At 46.6% G+C, this 21,127-nt stretch overlaps 1 protein-coding gene across 20 annotated transcripts in view; it reads right to left on the reverse strand.

The window, feature by feature from the left end:
• Window positions 1-21,127, reverse strand: part of LOC118388822 (neurofascin) — a 156,106-nt gene that overhangs the window by 69,253 nt on the left and 65,726 nt on the right. For 19 of the 20 annotated variants that reach the window (XM_052527115.1, XM_052527117.1, XM_052527114.1 and 16 more), the window contains exon 2: window positions 3,387-3,445. The gene's annotated coding sequence lies outside the window, so the exon portion shown is untranslated. Of the gene's footprint in view, window positions 1-3,386; window positions 3,446-12,875; window positions 12,988-21,127 lie in introns of those variants that run through there. The other variant, XM_052527111.1, reaches the window with a different exon arrangement.

The following is a 21,127-nucleotide window of genomic DNA, read 5'->3' on the forward strand; positions in this document are numbered from 1 at the left end:
AGACTATCTGTCCAAATGGATCCATGTCCCATCAACTGCTCTTAGAGAATGCGTCCCAAGTGGCACCTGATTCCCTATACAGTGGACTACTTTTGACCCGAGAGTGCACCACATAGAGAATAGGTTGCCATTTGGGATGTGCAGCGTTTGTCTCCATTTATTTATATACAGAGCATTTACCAGTCCCAGGCAAATACGCTATATATACAAAAGTATGTGGAAACCCCTTAAAATTTGTGGATTAGGCTATTTCAGCCAAACCTGTTGCTGACAGGCGCATAAATTCGAGCACACATCCATGTAATCTCCATAGACAAACAATGACAGAAAAATGGTCTTCCTGAAGAGCTCCGTTACTTTCAACGTGGCAACAAGTCAGTTTGTCAAATTTCTGCCCTGCTAGAGCAGGGTCTACTGTAAGTGTTGTTTTTTATGAAGCTTCATGAAATGGGTTTCCGTGGCCGAGCAGCCGCACACAAGCCTAAGATCACCATGCGCAATGTCAAGCGTCGGCTGGAGAGGTGTACAGCTCGCCGCCATGGACTCTGGAGCAGTGGTAACGCATTCTCAGGACTGATGAATCACGATTTACCATCTGTCAGTCCAACGGACTAATCTGGGTTTGGCGGATGCCAGGACAGAGCTACCTGCCCAAATGCATAGTGCCAACTGCAACGTTTGGTGGAGGAGGAATAATGGTCTGCGGCTGTTTTTCATGGTTTGGGCTAGGCCCCTTTAGTTCCAGTAAAGGGAAATCTTAACGCTACAGCATCCAATGACATTCTAGACACTTATGTGCTTCCAACTTTGTGGCAACAGTTTGGAGAAGGTCATTTTCCAGTTTCAGCATGACAATGCCCGTTGTGGAAGAACTTGACTGGCCAGCACAGAGCCTGACCTTAACCCCATCAAACACCTTTGGGATGCCTGACCTCACTAATGCTCTTGTGGCTGAATGGAAGCAAGTCCCCGCAGCAATGTTTCAACATCTAGTGGAAAGCCTTCCCAGAAGAGTGGAGGCTGTTATAGCAGCAAAGGGGGGACCAACTTCATATTGTCCACGATTTTGAAATGTTATGTTCGATGAGCAGGTGTCCACATACTTTTGGTCATGTAGTGTATGTTTTCCACCCCCCTTTGCTGTTGCTCCGCCCGTGTCATTGCTACCTAATCCGGTTGTGTGACGGTAATGGGTTGTTCCATTATGCCATTCTGAGGGTACGTGATGAAGGCTAATGGAGCTCTTGTGGGATAATGGACCTCAGAGACAGGGCTGAGTAGGTAAAATTAATAAGCTCTGGTGTAGTGGAGGGTGTGTGTGTGTGTGTGTGTGTGTGTGTGTGTGTGTGTGTGTGTGTGTGTGTGTGTGTGTGTGTGTGTGTGTGTGTGTGTGTGTGTGTGTGTGTGTGTGTGTGTGTGTGTGTGTGTGTGTGTGTGTGTGTGTGTGTGTGCATGAGTGGGAAGTGCGAGTGTGTGCCTAATGCACCTAAATCCCCCCCAAATAGCTATTCCAACCACCTATTACACAGGCTAACAGATTGGCATAGCAGGTAGTGAAGTAAAACTTGATATCTCTCTGTCTCTGCTGGCATGTAGTCTCTCTGTGTTAGAGAACCTTCATAACCTGGTTCAGGTGTGCATTAGCAGCTGGAGTGATCTAGCCCTGTGGAGCGATTTCAGTTTATGGTGACATGAAATTTATCTGTGACACTCTGCTTTGTTAGAACACAGAAGAGTGTTTTGGAGAGGCCATTTCCCCCCTGAGAGCTAAAGTAAGGAGGCCCATCTGTGGATGGGTAATACATGGCATCTAGATTTGCAGGTCTGGTCTCAAGTCCATTTGTTGGTGCTGAACAGACAAGGTACAGACTGTAGACTGTATCCAAGACAATGAGTGATGATCTAGTGCTTTGACTATAGAATGGAAACAAGTGGATGTGTATGACTGAGGGTTTGTGTGTTCCTGTGCTGGGGGCTGATTATCACGTGTCAGAAGGGGGTTAATGACACACAGCCCACAACAATATGGCAGTGTGAGGGTAAACCCCGGTACCCAAGGCCCCTTCTCTCTCTCTCTCTCTCTCTCTCTCTCTCTCTCTCTCTCTCTCTCTCTCTCTCTCTCTCTCTCTCTCTCTCTCTCTCTCTCTCTCTCTCTCTCTCTCTCTCTCTCTCTATTTATTGTTCTCTCGATCTCCCTTTCCCCCTTTCTCTCTCTGCCTTTCTATTTATCCCCCCTCTCTCCATCTCTTTTTCTCTCTCTCTCTCTGCCTTTCTATTTATCCCCCCTCTCTCCATCTCTTTTTCTCTCTCTCTCTCTACCTTTCTATTTATCCCCCCTCTCTCCATCTCTTTTTCTCTCTCTCTCTCTGCCTTTCTATTTATCCCCCCTCTCTCCATCTCTTTTTCTCTCTCTCTCTCTGCCTTTCTATTTATCCCCCCTCTCTCCATCTCTTTTTCTCTCTATCTCTGCCTTTCTATTTATCCCCCCTCTCTCCATCTCTTTTTCTTTCTCTCTCTCTGCCTTTCTATTTATCCACCCTCTCTCCATCTCTTTTTCTCTCTCTCTCTCTGCCTTTCTATTTATCCACCCTCTCTCCATCTCTTTTTCTCTCTCTCTCTCTGCCTTTCTATTTATCCCCCCTCTCTCCATCTCTTTTTCTCTCTCTCTCTCTGCCTTTCTATTTATCCACCCTCTCTCCATCTCTTTTTCTCTCTCTCTCTCTCTCTCTGCCTTTCTATTTATCCCCCCTCTCCATCTCTTTTTATCTCTATCTCTCTGCCCTGGTCTGTCTCTTTCAGACAGTGGCAGTGCCCTAGGCATTGACACATTAACTACCCCTGCCTCCCTCCCTTCCCCCCCAGTCAGGCCAGAGGCCGCGTCCCCTGTTCCAGCTCTAAAAATACCCCAGTACCTATCACACACAATTACCCTCAGCCCCCCAAACCACCCCATTCCACCCCACTACACAGTCACACAGTAAAGACGGGTCTCAGACACACATCCAAGATGCACTCCCACCTCCCCCCTCCCCCCCAAAAAGCAGAAATCGTCTGAACTGAAACACTCGGTTGCTCCTTTCACTCCTTTTACCAGCTCCTCAGCTGTCACAGTACAGACACAAACACACACACACACGTGAAAGCGCACAGTTGGATTGAGGTGAAGCAGACAACAATAGCTGACAGACAAATAGACAGCCCCCAGACAGACAGACAGACAGTAGACAGCCCCAGACAGACAGACAGACCGACAGTAGACAGTTCTGTCAGGGTCGTATCAGTCTGAGGGGGAGAGACAAGGTCTGGACAAAGACCAGCGAACATCAAGACACACGCATGCATGAATGCACACGCACACAGACAGACACAATGCTTCTGAGACTTACGTCAATGTGTCGACGAAACCCTCTATGTCCTCGCTGATTAAAACGCTAACTGCTCAGACCTGTAAAGGGAGAGAGAGAAAAAAATACACATTTAGATGATTCATGTGGAAAATCAGTGGAAATCGAGGAGTCTCAGAAGCTCAGTACCAAAAAACCCTCTCTTTCTATTCAGATCTGCTGACGCTTCACTTATCCCTTTGTTTGCCTCAATGCAGGAAGACAGTAAGGGAGTGGAAGAATAGCTCACAAATACTACACACCTCGGACGGTGTGTGTGTGTCGATACAGTGTGTGTGTGTGCATGCGTGTGCATCTGACACAGAGCCAAACACGCTCGTCTCATGCCACTGTTGTTTCATTGAGTTTTTTAAAAGAACTGTGTTGTCTGTGAGCCAGGCAGCCATGGCCCCAGATTTACAGCCATGGCCCCAGGTTTACAGCCATGGCCCCAGATTTACAGCCATGGCCCCAGGTTTACAGCCATGGCCCCAGGTTTACAGCCATGGCCCCAGATTTACAGCCATGGCCCCAGGTTTACAGCCATGGCCCCAGGTTTACAGCCATGGTTCCAGATTTACAGCCATGGCCCCAGGTTTACAGCCATGGCCCCAGATTTACAGCCATGGCCCCAGGTTTACAGACATGGCCCCAGGTTTACAGCCATGGTTCCAGATTTACAGCCATGGCCCCAGGTTTACAGCCATGGTTCCAGGTTTACAGCCATGGTTCCAGGTTTACAGCCATGGTTCCAGGTTTACAGCCATGGCCCCAGGTTTACAGCCATGGTTCCAGGTATACAGCCATGGTTCCAGGTTTACAGCCATGGCCCCAGGTTTACAGCCATGGTTCCAGGTTTACAGCCATGGTTCCAGGTTTACAGCCATGGTTCCAGGTTTAAAGCAGGCTCACCACGGGAGAAACACCTGGAAAGGAGAGAGCCGGAGCAGCAGAGCACACAGACCGGGAAGATGTAAAAGACTAGACGATCTCATCCCTTATTCTCTTGCCTTTATTGCTGTTTAAGCACAGACAGCCCTGAGGAGAGAACACTGAGTATACTACATAGAACTCACTATGGGAGACACACACACACGCACACACGCGCACACAAACATACACACACATTACACACATGAAAACAAACTTTCAGACACCTACACACACAAACATGCACATGTAGGCACGCACAGACAAAAGATGCCATGCCTTGACAAAATGCCTTGTCTGCAAGGGCCATGGTATACACACACAGGGCCCCGCCCCCACACAACACTTCAGCAATCATTGAATGAATCTTTACAAGGGCTAAAGAACACTGACGTAACAATGACATAAGACACGTCAAAAAAAGTGAACATTGTTTTTTTAAAGTCATCGTTATGACACAGAGTTCATGTGGAACTACGTTATTCGTATCAGAGTCGATTGAGCAGCTGGGCGACTAGGGCAGTGGTTTTCTAGGTTAAGTGCCTAGCATGTCTGAAGGGCACAACAGCAGTGCTCTAGATGGGTAGTGAGTGTGCTGTACTGAGCAAGCCTGCAGTAGTAGTGTAGCATTAGTACATAACACTTCCCTAGTCACTCTGCCTCCAGGCTACACTGCTAGCTAACAGGGTCATAGCTAGTCACTGTGGATGGCAGGGCACACAGAACTGTGTGTGTGTGTGTGTGTGTGTGTGTGTGTGTGTGTGTGTGTGTGTGTGTGTGTGTGTGTGTGTGTGTGTGTGTGTGTGTGTGTGTGTGTGTGTGTGTGTGTGTGTGTGCGTGTGCGTGTGTGTGTGTGTGAGCTATACGTGACCGGAGGTCAGTCTAACAGGCCAGGAGATAGCTGCGCGATCAGTGACATCCCTCTCCACATCCAGCCATCCATCCTGTCGTCCGTCAATCCTCTGCCGCTCATCACTCTTTCCGCCCCACCTCCCTTGACCGTCCGACCTTCATAAAAGTCCAGCCCCCCTTCCCTCCTCCCCACTCAGGTCTCAGGGAGTGTGTTATTCTTATGGCCCCTGATAGAACCCTCATACATCTTGGATTTCTACATTGAGTATCTGAATGACAAAACCGTGACCATTTATATTGATGGACATCAATGGGAAAATCTGTTTTTTTAAATATTATGCACCAGAGCTTAGTCTCCAGAGTGTTTTAACCAGAAAACCAATCCCTTTCGCCGTGATCACGGTTTAAAAAAAAAGGATTTTCCTAATTAACCCGTAATAAAATTGTAAAAAACAACGAATCATCCACAGTCATCATCAGTGAACTTTTAATGTCCAATTATGAAGCTTAATAAGTCAAACTAACACCGTGTTTTGAAGCGTGCCACACAGTATAAGGTGATAGATGGATCTTAACCAGGAGCTTACTCAGAAGTCTGGTCTTACTGTAATCACTAGCCTGCAAAGGAACCCCTGTAATGGTGTGTGTGTGTGTGTTAGTCAGGCACCATAGGGCCATGCCATGAAGAGAACAGGGTGGGGCAGTAAGACACACACAGAGGGGAATATATGTTCATTGTCCTCCATGTGTTCACATTTACCATCCACCAGGGACTCCTACCAAGAGTTACAGGGACATGAAAAAACACTCGCAGCCAGTTAAGCATGAGCAACATACACTGTGTGGAGTCTGTATGGAGACGGGACCACTTCCGTTGTCGAAAAACCTAGACACAAACCCTATGGCCACAACCACCCAAACACCTTGGCTGAGTAGTGTCTGTCTGTCAAGACTGTGTGTGTGTGTGTGTGTGTGTGTGTGTGTGTGTGTGTGTGTGTGTGTGTGTGTGTGTGTGTGTGTGTGTGTGTGTGTGTGTGTGTGTGTGTGTGTGTGTGTGTGTGTGTGTGTGTGTGTGTGTGTGCGTGTGCGTGTGCGTGTGCGCTTGTGCGTGTGTTAGACAAGGAGAAGGCGGTCCAGTCTATCACCTGCTATTCCCTCATGTTTGTGTCTCTCACTATCCAACCCCCATACCCTTTTCCAGTGTAGGGAGAGCGGGTGAGAGGACGTGTTTGAGTGTGCTCTCTTATCCCCCGCTATTGGCCTCCTGGCCTAACCTTTGACCCTGTCCATTACCAGTGGTCTTTGGACAGCGCAGACACATCCCCTCCAATAAACACACACACACACACACACACACACACACACACACACACACACACACACACACACACACACACACACACACACACACACACACACACACACACACACACACACACACACACACACACACACACACACACACTTGCAGGGAAGGTGTGGCCGTGAAAGCTGAGCCACAAGTCAGAGGTCACACAGTAATGAGTCAGGGATCAAACATTCTACCCCAATGACATCATACTCCTGTTACCATAGTGATGGTAGAGTAGAGTCTATAAGGCAGCATGCGTTTATACGTGTATGTGTTTCTATGCGCGCGCCTCTAGTATCTGGCTCTCCTTGGCTACAGCAAGATCCAGATACCAAAGAGCAGAGCACCAAGTCCAAATGAAAACTGAGCAGTAGTGAGTGACCCGAGGGAAGGTAAGATGGATGGGATGAACGACAGAGAAGATGAAGGAAGGGGAGGATAAACAAGCGGTTGCCAGGCACAGGGTGTGTGGATGTCATGCTTGGCAGGAGCACTGGTACTTTGTTGCAGAATGACCTAGTTTTAATGGAGGAGAGGATGAGGGGAGAGAAGAAGAGGGGAGGGGATAGGGGGAGGGGAGGGGAGAGAGGAAAGGAGAGAGAAGGGACATGTCGAGGATGAGGACAGGGGGAGAGAGGAAAGAGGAAGAGAAGGAGACGAGAGAGAGAGATGACGAGAGACAGAAAATGTAAGACAGGAAAGGATGGTTTACTGCAACAACAAAAAAGTGTATTTATTTATTGTAAGTCTCTGTTAATGATTCATATGTGATGCCAATGTAAGGAACAGATAAAATACAGGTGGAGGAACAGACAGATGGAGATAGGAGGAAGGACAAAATGATGTGTGTTTGTGTGTGCGTGGACATTATGTGTCTGTATATCTGTGTGTGTGTGTGTGTCTCTCTCTCTCTCTCTCCAGCCCTGAGGGGGACATGAGGTAGCATCAATTCGCTCCATCCCAGATAAATCAATCACAGGGTTCCTGGAGTGATGCAAGCTAAAGCACTTCCTGTGTCCAACTGCCCAGCCTTATGAGCCTCGTTAATAAATGATGACTGGGCCGCCTGCGGCGACACACACACACATGCGCACAGAGGTACACACACACAGTAACACACACACACAGGCGTTAAATCTATTTGAACCTGGCAGCCAAACCAAGCTGCAACAGCATGGTGCCTTAATCAGAAGGGCTGAACCAGATATCATGTGTGTCTTTGGGAAAATACACAAGTCTGGGTTCAGTGAAGGATGTGTCATACAAACCTTGGAAAGAGGAGGATTTGGTCTCAGAAATGTGATCTACATCACTGTAACACGGTTGGCAGAGACAGCGTAGAAGAACTCCCATCTTTTTGCTTCCCTCTGTCAAGTTCTGCCCATCACACAAATGTGTGTGTGGGGGGGGTGAGGGAGAGGGCTAGAAGGAAAGTAGGATAAGTGGAGATAGAGATAGCCACAGATAGGGGAAGCTGGGCAGGCAGAGAAAATGAGAGAGAAAGGTAGAGAGAGAGAGAAAGCGAGGGAGGGAGAGAGAGAGGTAGAGAGGTAGAGAGGTAGAGAGAGGTAGAGAGAGGTAGAGAGGTAGAGAGAGAGAGAGAGAGAGAGAGAGAGAGAGAGAGAGAGAGAGAGAGAGAGAGAGAGAGAGATGAAGAGATAGAGAGAGAGAGAGACACGGAGGACAAAAAGACAGAGAGGTGAGTGACTATGCTACATGATTCCACCAGATGTGGAGATGTAGTCTAAAGAAGGAACCATGAGGTCTCTCCTCCAGGCGTGTGTAAGATCTGGGTCGGAGTGTTCAAACACACACACACACACGAATGCTCTACTAGCATACATTCAAATGAATGAATGAACATATGGATGAATGAACAGGACTTACGCTGTGGCCTTTTTACCCACATTGTCTTTCTGCACTCGCGAATAGATTGTGTAAAATCACAGGCCCATGATTTATTAACTCACGTCTTTTAACAGTAATCACAATGAGGTGAAGAAAACTAGGGTAATACTTACACGTACTTTAACACTCTGTGTTACTCTAAAATTGAACTCGGAGACACGTGAGGCTAAATCCAAATCTTTATGCATGAAGACATTGACGTAGAAAAGAAAACCAGCTCCCTGAGCAAATCATTGTTTCCCAAATGGAGTCTCGGTACTCTGGATGCACTGGGGGGTAGTGGGAAAGTTCTCCTGTGGAGTGGCTTAGATATACACTGTACTTCATCTACTGGGTCATGACTGAAAGCCTCAGAACCGCTGGTATGACTGACAAATAACTGTATAACCACTGACAAATAACTATAACGGTGTTAACCATGGGTATTAATGACCACTGACAGTGGCCTGGCGGCTAGCATATGTAATGGCATAGAATAGCAGACAAGCTAACTTAAAGTAAAATGATCACTTGGCGTGAAGGTATTTGACTCGACTTGACTCACTTGACCTGGGAAGCTAACACACACACACACACACACACACACACACACACACACACACACACACACACACACACACACACACACACACACACACACACACACACACACACACACACACACACACACACACACACACACACACACACACACACACACACACACACACACACACTTTAAGGGATATGCTAAGTGACAGACAGTTGTTCTGTCTACTTCTGCTACATGACTTGACAAACATCTCCCCTCTCTAAAATATTAAAGACCCCTCTCACCTTTAGCATGAAGCTCATGTGTGTTATGAAGCAATTATGCATACATAACACAGGCACAAAGACAAAGGACAAGAAATTTGCAATGTCACGCGAGCACATATTCACTCGAGAGGACAACCTTGCATGCAAATGAAGAAATAAGCAGCCACTTACACAAAGTACATGATGCCCCTTTATTCAACCCATTATAAACTGTCAGACAAGCCTGGGAATCACTAGGATGAAACCTGAGAGAAAGAGAGAGAGAGGGAGATCGAGAGAGAGAGTTGCCCTGGGTGCTCCTTCCTAACACTTCAGTCATGGTGAGATGTCATCCCTCCACATGAAAACACTATTCATAAACCTGTCAGACACAATAGAAACAGAGATGGAGTCAAGACCAGAAAATCAGAGACCCAGAACTAAAACACAAACCAGACAATACCTGTTTAAGAACCTTGACCGAAGCCCTCGAGAAGCAGACAATACCATTTAAGAACCTAGACCGAAGCCCCCGAGAAGCAGACAATACCATTTAAGAACCTAGACCGAAGCCCTCGAGAAGCAGACAATACCATTTAAGAACCTTGACCGAAGCCCTCGAGAAGCTGACAATACCATTTAAGAACCTTGACCGAAGCCCTCGAGAAGCAGACAATACCATTTAAGAACCTAGACCGAAGCCCTCGAGAAGCAGACAATACCATTTAAGAACCTAGACCGAAGCCCTCGAGAAGCAGACAATACCATTTAAGAACCTAGACCGAAGCCCTCGAGAAGCAGACAATACCATTTAAGAACCTTGACCAATACCATTTAAGAACCTAGCCCCCTCGAGAAGCAGACAATACCATTTAAGAACCTAGACCAATACCATTTAAGAACCTTGACCGAAGCCTCGAAGCCCCATTTAAGAACCTTGACCGAGAAGCAGACAATACCATTTAAGAACCTAGACCGAAGCCCTCGAGAAGCAGACAATACCATTTAAGAACCTAGACCGAAGCCCTCGAGAAGCAGACAATACCATTTAAGAACCTAGACCGAAGCCCTCGAGAAGCAGACAATACCATTTAAGAACCTAGACCGAAGCCCTCGAGAAGCAGACAATACCATTTAAGAACCTAGACCAAAGCCCTCGAGACCCAGACAATACCATTTGAGAACCTAGACCGAAGTCCTCGAGACCCAGACAATAGCATTTAAGAACCTAGACCGAAGTCCTCGAGACCCAGACAATACCATTTAAGAACCTAGACTGAAGCCCTCGAGACCCAGACAATACCATTTAAGAACCTAGACTGAAGCCCTCGAGACCCAGACAATACCATTTAAGAACCTAGACCAAAGCCCCCGAGACCCAGACAATACCCATTTAAGAACCTAGACCAAAGCCCTCGAGAGCCAGACAATACCATTTAAGAACCTAGACCGAAGCCCACGAGACCCAGACACTACCATTTAAGAACCTAGACCGAAGCTCTCGAGACCCAGACAATACCAGTTTAAGAACCTACACCGAAGCCCTCGAGAGCCAGACAATACCATTTAAGAACCTAGACCGAAGCTCTCGAGACCCAGACAAAACCTGTTTATTAATAACCTAGACCAAAGCCCTCGAGACCACCCAGACCACATCTGTAGTCTCAAGACATACACACACACACCAAGACCATGAGATTGAGACTTCCATCTTTGCTATGGGAGACACTTCCACTTTCAGAGAAGCCAGCTCTGGAAGACCCATACTGCTGAGTGAGGTAGAGACTGGTTTAGTAAAGTCTACAAGAGAGGAGTCCTACAGCTCTACACTGACCAAGGAACAGAGGGTTGAAGGTTATGGATCTCTGCTATATAAACACAGATGATTAGAGCTGAAGTGTGTGTGTGTGTGTTGAAAAGGGCTAGCTGAAAAACAAAGGCATGGCTCCATTCTAGAAACCAAATAAATTAGAGGGGTTTGTCTGGCCCCTGTCTGACTGTCTACCTCGCTCTCTTTAAACAAGCTCTCCCTTTTCTGCCTCACCCTCTCTACTCGATCCTCTCCTCTTTATCTCTCCTCTGTGCTCACCCTGTCCCTCAGTCTCTCTTTCATTCTATTCCTTAAGCACTCCTTCCTTCCCCATCTCCCTCCTTTCAACCTTCTCTCTGTCTCTCCATATTCCTCTTCATCCACTTTCCCACCATACTCTCATTTATCCCCCTCTCTCGCTTATCCCAACTCGCCCCCCCCCCTCCCTAGAAGAAATGTAAAAACAGCACACCAGCTCATTATCACATCTGGGTCTCACTTCCTCCTTCCCTCTCCTCCCCCTTCCTCACCCCCAGTCCCACTTCATCCAATAGAGAGAGGCCTGGTCGCCAAGGCTCCTTAGCAACAAACCCACCAAGGGGAGGCTAGCCCCAGCGGGAGTGTGCGGCTGGAGGTGTGTTCCCCATTATCAAACCCCTGCATCTCAGACACGTACGCGCGTGTGTGTATGTGCGGGCGGACGTAGGTACGCACGTACGCTCATTTGTGTATGTGTGTGTGTACATTCGTGCCCGTGGTACAGAGAGAACCTCACCTGCCCTTGACTCAGAGACAAGGTACACTAAACAAAGATTGCCTCCAGTCATGTCTGGTTGCCGAGGTTACGACTGAGGAAAGATCCAACATCTAGCAAAACATTTCCTTTATCTCTCAGACAGACAAAATCCCCTGCCCGAAATTGCCAATATACAGTATATAACTGACTAAAACCAGGCAGAGGAAACAACATTGATATATACGTAATCTACAGTCATGTACCTAGGATAGGATAAGTAATCCTTCTCACCCCCCCCCCCTAAAAGATTTAGATGCACTATTGTAAAGTGGCTGTTCCACTGGATGTCATAAGGTGAATGCACCAATTTGTAAGTCGCTCTGGATAAGAGCGTCTGCTAAATGACTTAAATGTAAATGTAAATGTAAAGTGCAGAGTTTTTCTTTCTTTATGAACACAGCTATACTGTAGTTCTATATCCAGCAGCGGCTCTAAGCTAACTGACTGATGTCTATGTCCTTTGTCTTACAGTTATTATTGGGGATGAGAATGATACTTTAGGCTTTGGCCACACAGAGACTATGTATGAAAAGCGAAGGTCAAGAACAGGCCAGTCATGAATCAGTAATGAACCTCTCTCTGAGGCTGCTGCTCCATTTGATGGGTCCATAGAGTATGTAACACACACACTTAGAGGGACCATATAGTATGTAACACCACCCCTAGAGGTACCATAGAGTATGTAACACACACGCTTAGAGGGACCATAGAGTATGTAACACACACACTTAGAGGGACCCTAGAGTATGCATCACACACATTAAGAGGGATCATAGAGTATGTAACACACACACATAAAGGGACCATAGAGTATGTAACACACACACATAAATGTACCATAGAGTATGTAAGACATACACATAGAGGGGCCATAGAGTATGTAACACACACACATAAAGGTACCATAGAGTATGTAACACACAAAGCGAGACCAGCGTGTGTGTGTGTGTGTGTGTGTGTGTGTGTGTGTGTGTGTGTGTGTGTGTGTGTGTGTGTGTGTGTGTGTGTGTGTGTGTGTGTGTGTGTGTGTGTGTGTGTGTGTGTGCAAGGCTGCGAGGCCTAATTTACCAGTGTGGGCCCATCTGCCTGGGGTTACCGTGGTGATTAAAGCCATTCTGGAGTGGCTGGTGAGTCCTGCAGTTTTACCTCCTCCTGGGACCTCCTCCCTCTTTCCATCTCTTTCTCTCTTCCTCTCTCTCCATCTCATCCTTCTACAAAATGCCGTTTTTCAAATGTATCTTGGTTAATTCTGGTGAGAGCATGGTGGTTGTTGAGTTGTCCTACGTTACATCCTCTTGGGACAGACACATACTGTAGACAGACTCATCCCCCACTCCATCTCCTTCCCAAATGTACCCCCCCCATTTCTTCTCCTCTTCCTCTGTCTCTTTCTCTATTGTTTACTCCCCCCTTATCTATTTCCAAGTCAGATGTACTGTCTGTTTTTCCCTCTCTCCAGGGCTCTCTCTCTCTCTCTACCCCTCCTCTCTCTGTGATAACAGACAGGGATTAGAGAGGAGAGAAAGAAGAGATAGAGGAAAGAGGTGTGATTAGAACCCCCAGGGACTACGGTGCTAAAATGACTGACAGCAGTGTGTGTGTGTGTGTGTGCATGTGATTATGTTCATCTGCGATGGTTGTGAAGTGGTTAAAAGGTGTGATTTGGAGTGCATGTGTGTGAGCGTGTGTGTGTGTGTGTGTGCGTGTGTGTGCGTGGTCTGTGCGAACAGAAAGAGTGAGCGTGTGTACGTGTGTCCATCACAGGAGGTTGGTAGCACCTTAAAGGACAGGCTTGTGGTAATGGCTGGAGTGGAATCAGTGGAATGGTATCAAATGCATCAAACACCTTGTTTCCATGTGTTTGACGCTATTCCATTCACTCCGTTCCAGCCATTATTATGAGCCGTCCTCCCCTCAGCAGCCTCCTGTGTGTGTGTGTGTGTGTGTGTGTGTGTGTGTGTGTGTGTGTGTGTGTGTGTGTGTGTGTGTGTGTGTGTGTGTGTAGATGCTTGTGTGCCTGTGTGAGTGTCCATATGTGTGTGGTTAAAAATAGGATGAACGGTTTTGAAGCTGCTGACAAATCCATTAATTTAAGGCTCAGAAATCTATCAGCGGAATAACAACAAGCACCAGAACCTCCCCCTACCCCCTATCCCCTACCCCCTACCCCCTACCCCATACCCCCTACCCCCTACCCCTACCCCCACCCCCTATCCCCTATCCCCCACCCCCTATCCCCTACCCCCTACCCCCTATCCCCTACCCCCTATCCCCTATCCCCTACCCCCTACCCCCTATCCCCTATCCCCTATCCCCTACCCCCTATCCCCTACCCCCTATCCCCTATCCCCTACCCCCTATCCCCTATCCCCTACCCCCTACCCCCTACCCCCTTCCCCTACCCCCTATCCCCCTCACCAAACCCCAAGGCACACTCACCACTCCTCCCCCGGAGCTAATTAAGGCCACTAGGCACATCTCTCCTCTACTAGATAGATGGCTCATGTGCCACAATGCTGCCCATGCTGTCACAGAAGCTATGCGTTATGGTAAAGAAGAGCCTTCTATCCAACTCTATGCCGCACACTGTCTTTCACTCACAGCACACAATCATCAGCACACACACAGCCAGCCAGTAAACTCGAATAAGATGAAGTGGGATGAGGTAGAGATGATGTCATTAAGAGACCAGGAAGAACTTATGTCTTTATGGAGCCACCAATTCCATTAATTGTAATCAGTTCCGTTCACTGAGTGTTCTGTTAGACTCTGAGTGTTGATGTACTCGCAGAGCCCTGTATAGAGAACACAATAGAGAATAAGTCTGAGTATGCGTCCCAAATTGTACTCTATTCTCTATATAACACACTATTTTTGACCAGAGCCCTATGGGCTACTCAAAGTAGTGCACTGAATAGGGAATAGGTTGCCATTGGGCTATGCTCAATAGTAATGCACTAAAATGGCATGTATTCCATATATTATAGGGAATATAGTGCCATAGGGCTCTGGTCAAAAGTAGTGCACTATATAGGGAATAGGGTGCCATTTGGGACACATCCTCTGAGTCTGCCACTAAAGCACGGTCTATGAGCAGGCTTTTGTTCTAGCTGAGGAGGGAGGACTGGCTGGGGTAAATGTGATTACTTCCGTTGACGCTGCTTTTCTGCAGACCAGACAACAGATGACTGACACCAAATCCAATCAGATCCTGAGTCCAAGCCTGAAGCCACTGACTGTGTCATTGAGCGAAAGGGAAAAGCACACGGGGTAATATTAAATAAGATAAGATCAAATCAACTTTATTGTCCCCGAACGGTAATTTGTCTTCGACAAATTTCACCAATATACATTAGAATGTATGTGTCTAAAGCGTTTAGCCTTTGGATAAACTGTTGTGGATATATAACATAGCTTATGCAGTAACTCAATCTGCTGCAGCATAACCACAGGGAAGATGTCATGTAAACTGGTTACCAGACATTCTGACTGTAGCCTTTTAATGGAAATTCACACAATCTAACGCAGGGTTGAGTAAAAACCAAATGTCAAATGCTAAAATACTACAGTATCTGTGTACATACAGCGTATTCGGAAAGTATTCAGACCCTTCCCTTTTTCCACATTTTGTTACGTTGCAGCCTCCTTCTGAAATGTATTTAAACAAATGATATATGTATAAATGTGTAAAAAATTCCGAAAACCTGTTCTGCTTTGTCATTATGGGGCATTGTGTGTAAATTGTGTGTAAATTGATGATTTATATTATTGTGGAAATTGATTATATATATATATATCATCAATTTACACACAATTTACAAACAATACATCATAATGACAAAGCAAAAACAGGCTTTCAGAGGTTTTTTTTCAAATGTATAAAAAATAAAAAAGTAGAAATACCTTATTAAATAAGTATTCAGACCCTTTGCTGTGAGACTCAAAATTGAGCTCAGTTGCATCCTGTTTCCATTGATCATCCTTGAGATGTTTCTACAACTTGATTGAAGTCCACCTGTGGTAAGTTCAATTGATTGGACATGATTTGGAAAGGTACACAGCTGTCTATATAAGGTCCCACAGTTGACAGTGCATGTCAGAGCAAAAACCAAGCCATGAGGTCGAATGAATTTTCTGTAGAGCTTCGAGACAGGATTGTGTCGAGGCACAGATCTGGGGAAAGGAATGTCTGCAGCATTGAAGGTCCCCAAGAACACAGTGGCCTACGTCATTCTTAAATGGAAGAAGTTTGGAACCGCAAAGACTCTTCCTAGAGCTGTCCGCCCCGGCCAAACTGAGCAATCGGGGGAGAAGGGCCTTGGTCAGGGAGGTGACCAAGAGCCCACTGGTCATTCTGACAGAGTTCCAGACTTCCTCTGTGGAGATGGGAGAACCTTCCAGAAGGACAACCAGGTCTTAATAGTAGAGTGGCCAGACGGAAGACAGTAAAAGGCACATGAGAGCCCGCTTGGAGTTTGCCAAAAGGCACTTAAAGGACTCTCAGACCATGAGAAACAAGAGTCTCTTGTCTGATGAAACCAAGATACAACTCTTTGGCCTGACAGCCAAGCATTAAGTCTGGTGGAAACCTGGTACCATCCCTACGTTGAAGCATGGTGATGGCAGCATCATGCTGTGGGGATATTTTTCAGAGGCAAGGACTGGGAGACTAGTCAGGATCGAGGGAAAGATGAAAGGAGCAATGTACAGCGAGATCTTTGATGAAAGCCTGCTCCAGAGTGCTCAGGACCTCAGACTGGGGTGAAGGTTCACCTTCCAACAGGGCAACGACCCCAAGCACACCGCCAAGGCAACGCAGGAATGACTTCAGGACATGTCTCTGAATGTTCTTGAGTGGCCCAGCCAGAGCCCGAAGTTGAACCCGATCGAATATCTCAAATCAAATCAAATCAAAATCAAATCTCTGGAGAGACCTGAAAATAGCTGTGCAGTGACGTTCCCCATCCAAATTGACAGAGCGTGAGAGGACCTGCAGAAAAGAATGGGAGAAACTCCCTGAATACAAGTGTGCCAGGCTTGTAGCCTCATATGCAAGAAGACTCAACAGCTGTAATCGCTGCCAAAAGTGCTACAACAGAGTACTGAGTAAAGGGTCTGAATACTCGTGTAAATGTGATATTTCAGTTTAAAATGTATTATACATTTGCAAAAATGTCTAAAAATCCGTTTTTGCTTTGTCATTATGGGTACTGTGTGTAGATTGATGAGGAAAAAGGCAATTGAATCATTTTCAGAATAAGGCTGTAACAAAACAAAATGTGGAAAAAGTCAATGGGTTTAAATACTATCCAAATGCACTATGCACCTTTTTACTTGTTTTAAAACATGTACTTTGTATTCAAAAAGAGAATTTCTCACAGACAATGGTAGGCTATATTTCCTTTACTCCAACTGCTACAGACATCAGCATTACTCCCAAAGTTATTCATTATCCGCAGGCTCATTCGACCCTGCCAGGTCCACAGCTCCAGAGACACAGCCGAATCCTGGCAGTACGGTGCGTGTGTGTGTACAGGAAAGCAGTGGTGTGTGTGTGTGTGTGTGTGTGTGTGTGTGTGTGTGTGTGTGTGTGTGTGTGTGTGTGTGTGTGTGTGTGTGTGTGTGTGTGTGTGTGTGTGTGTGTGTGTGTGTGTGTGTGTGTGTGTGTGTGTCCTGATGCCGTGAGGAGGGGGGCTGCTACAGTTAGTCAGGGGGGACGGCTGGGAATAATATATGCGAATTCTGATGAGCTGCTCTTTCTTAACGCTAACTGTCTGTTTGACTTCAATATCATCTTAAGACTTAAGTCTCCCCCCCGTCCCATCCTAACAGACAGAGAAGCTAAATGTTGGCTGTGGTTCCTCTCAGACAAAGACATTAACAGGTGACCACTAAGAAAAGCCTTCATTATGGTCACCATGTCACAGTCATTAGCATAATTAAGATTAGTACCATAGGAGTACCCTAGTAGCATCAGTCTTGGAGTCCAATCTGTATTTTGTTTACCTCAACAGTAAACTCATAAAGCGTCCTGTCTCAGCCTCAGACATTTGGTGGAGAAGACAGACAGACAGACAGACAGACAGACAGACAGACAGACAGACAGACAGACAGACAGACAGACAGACAGACAGACAGACAGGCAGGCAGGCAGGCAGGCAGGCAGGCAGGCAGGCAGGCAGGCAGGCAGGCAGGCAGAAGTGTAACCTTAACGAACCCCACAGTATGCATTATTTTATTAACCTTAAAATATAACAATCTCTCTCTATATGCCACAATCAGAAAGAGATAAGAGACAGAGAGAGAGAGAGGAATAGAGAGAGAGACAGAGAGAGAGGGGGGGGGAGAAAGAGAGAGTGACAGAGAGAAAGAGGGAGAGAGCCTTACAGTTGAGATTACAATCCACGACTAACACACACACACACACACACACACACACACACACACACACACACACACACACACACACACACACACACACACACACACACACACACACACACACATCTGGACAGTCAGTGGAGCTACGTATGTAGGTTATCACCATGCTGTCTGGGGCTTTTAGCATGTGTGTTACAGTAGACTATGCTACGGAGTGTAAATGTTTGATAGTGTGTCTTACAGTAGAAGCCGTATACTAGGGGGCTTTGAGTATAAATAACACAAACATACACAACACATGGACAACACACACACACACAGACTGAGTAATGTAGGTTAAGCACTTGGCTCACAGGCACAACATATGCATCCCATGGGAACAGACTTCCTGTTCTTCTCATTCATTCTCCTCTCCTCTCCTCAAGAATTCCTTCCTCCTTTCATCTTTTCGGTTGCTGCGGGTTACCTGGCTATATCAGGGGGATGCCAGGTAATGAGAGTTATGAGTAATGAGAGTTACCTTCCTGTGTTCCCTGACACACAAAATATTCTCTAGAAGATGCTAGAACAAGAACATTCAGTGAGGAACATTCAGTAAGGAACATTCACTACGGAACATTCACTAAGGAACATTCAGTAAGGAACCTTCACTAAGGAATATTTAGTAAGGAACATTCACTATGGAACATTCAGTAAGGAACATTCACTAATAAGGAACATTTATTAAGGAACATTCACTATGGAACATTCAGGAAGGAACATTCACTAAGGAACATTCACTTAGAAACATTCACTAAGGAACATATATTAAGGAACATTCACTAAGGAACATTCACTAAGGAACATTCACTAAGGAACATTCACTTAAGGAACATTTATTAAGGAACATTCACTTAGGAACATTCACTAAGGAACATTCACTATGGAACATTCAGGAAGGAACATTCACTAAGGAACATTTATTAAGGAACATTCACTAAGGAACATTCACTAAGGAACATTCACTATGGAACATTCAGGAAGGAACATTCACTAAGGAACATTTATTAAGGAACATTCACTAAGGAACATCCACTAAGGAACATTCACTAAGGAACATTCACTAAGGAACATTCACTAAGGAACATTCACTTAGAAACATTCACTAAGGAATATTCACTATGGAACATTCAGGAAGGAACATTCACTAAGGAACATTCACTAAGGAACATTCACTAAGGAATATTTAGTAAGGAACATTCACTATGGAACATTCAGGAAGGAACATTCACTAAGGAACATTCACTGAGGAACATTCACTAAGGAACATTCACTAAGGAATATTTAGTAAGGAACATTCACTAAGGGACATTCACTAAGGAACATTCACTAAGGAATATTTAGTAAGGAACATTCACTAAGGAACATTCACTTAGAAACATTCACTAAGGAATATTCACTATGGAACATTCAGGAAGGAACATTCACTAAGGAACATTCACTAAGGAACATTCACTAAGGAATATTTAGTAAGGAACATTCACTATGGAACATTCAGGAAGGAACATTCACTAAGGAACATTCACTGAGGAACATTCACTAAGGAATATTTAGTAAGGGACATTCACTATGGAACATTCAGGAAGGAACATTGACTAAGGAACATTCACTAAGGAACATTCAGTGCAACTCAGAAGCTGCCGGTCAGTTAAAGCTCCAACGTGGGCTTTTCCTCTGACTGGCCTTTTTTTTTTTTTTTGCATATGTTTTTTAAAATTCTGCTGATGGGTTTATTAGACAACACACACATGTGCACGCACACACACACACACACACACACACACACACACACACACACACACACACACACACACACACACACACACACACACACACACACACACACACACACACACACACACACACACACACACACACACACACACACACACGACCAGTTTGATGGGACGGAAACGCTTAGCGGGTGTTGTGACACAAACACACACGCGGTGAAAAGCTTAACTTTATATGATAGAAGTGGAGAGTCGTCAGCGGCAAAAATCTGTTATATAAAAAACTGGGGTTAGAATGGTAGGGATGGAGAGGCAGGGATGGAGAGGGAGGGATGGAGAGGCAGGGATGGAGAGGCAGGGATGGAGAGGCAGGGATGGAGAGGCAGGGATAGAGAGGGAGGGATGGAGAGGCAGGGATGGAGAGGCAGGGATAGAGAGGGAGGGATGGAGAGGCAGGGATGGAGAGGCAGGGATAGAGAGGCAGGGATTGAGAGGGAGGGATGGAGAGGGAGGGATGGAGAGGCAGGGATGGAGAGGGAGGGATGGAGAGGCAGGGATAGAGAGGGAGGGATAGAGAGGGATGGATGGAGAGCAGGGATGGAGAGGGAGGGATGGAGAGGCAGGGATGGAGAGGCAGGGATGAGAGGGGAGGGATAGGGATGGAGAGGCAGGGATGGAGGCAGGGAGGGGGATGGAGAGGGAGGGATGGAGAGGCAGGGATGGATGGAGAGGCAGGGATGGAGAGGGAGGGATGGAGAGGCAGGGATGGAGAGGCAGGGATGGAGAGGCAGGGATGGAGAGGCAGGGATGGAGAGGCAGGGATGGAGAGGCAGGGATGGAGAGGCAGGGATGGAGAGGCAGGGATGGAGAGGCAGGGATGGAGAGGCAGGGATAGAGAGGGAGGGATGGAGAGGGAGGGATGGAGAGGCAGGGATGGAGAGGGAGGGATGGAGAGGCAGGGATGGAGAGGGAGGGATGGAGAGGGAGGGATGGAGAGGGAGGGATGGAGAGGCAGGGATGGAGAGGGAGGGATGGAGAGGCAGGGATGGAGAGGCAGGGATGGAGAGGGATGGAGAGGGAGGGATGGAGGGCAGGGATGGAGAGGGAGGGATGGAGAGGGGAGGGATGGGAGGGATGGAGAGCGAGGGATGGAGAGGGAGGGATGGA

The sequence above is a fragment of the Oncorhynchus keta genome, chromosome 10 (genome assembly GCF_023373465.1).
Source record: "Oncorhynchus keta strain PuntledgeMale-10-30-2019 chromosome 10, Oket_V2, whole genome shotgun sequence".
In the NCBI taxonomy this organism is placed as follows: domain Eukaryota; kingdom Metazoa; phylum Chordata; class Actinopteri; order Salmoniformes; family Salmonidae; genus Oncorhynchus; species Oncorhynchus keta.